Source organism: Physella acuta, unplaced genomic scaffold (assembly GCF_028476545.2).
Source record: "Physella acuta isolate Inbredline_101_S28 unplaced genomic scaffold, ASM2847654v3 ptg000380l, whole genome shotgun sequence".
NCBI classification, from domain to species: Eukaryota; Metazoa; Mollusca; class Gastropoda; family Physidae; genus Physella; species Physella acuta.
In genome coordinates, this window is record NW_026731899.1 from 64,187 (window position 1) to 65,000 (window position 814).

The window sequence follows — 814 nt, forward strand, 5'->3', positions numbered from 1 at the left end:
CATCGGAACAATGATCAAGCTTGTCATAAGGATTGTTGTCTGTTTCATCTTTTTCTTTTTTAAGATCATCGCTTGGTTTTGTATTGATATTAGAACAATTGTAACGTACGGTGTCGTTTTGTTGATCAGTTGCAATTTCTGATTCAGGTTCAACGCGGAGTGTTTGACAATCGCTGCTTGCTGCAGTTTTTGGTTTTAGATTTATCTTTTTAACTCCAAGGAAATTGTTAGACTTTTCGATCGATTGAAGGGAAGTTTTTGCATTTTTTATGTGTTGTAAGTTGAAGGAGTGAAAATAATTCAGTTTTTTATCTGAGGAGTTAAATGTTTTAAATTTTGGCAATAGTGGCTTTGGCTTTGAAAATGCGGTTCGTGGCATTTCATTTTCTCGATCGAATTTCGGTATCAGCGATTTTAAACTGCCAGTGATGTGTATAGGTGTTTCTTGATTCACATTTGGTTCAGCACTTAGGGAGTTGTTGTAGACATGTTCTTCCTGTGAGGGCTCGCTGTCTTCATTTGGTGGGGCGAGGCTCGCGAAAGGTTGGGTCATTTTGTTGGCATGCGCACCGACAGGAGATAATGTTGGATCAATGGTGTTGTAGGGGTGACTGTCTCTTTCAACTTCTGTGCTCCCGGAGACAGAAGAATGTGATCCGGTTCTGTTTAAATGTCTCGATGAAAGAACTGAAATAAAAGATACGTTTAAATCGTGTTATTTGCAAAGGTGTACATTTTTTTTATATAGGAGGGTAAAGTTTCGTTAGTGTTTAGGGATAATTTTCAATAAGTTTAATGAAAAAAAGAAATTGAA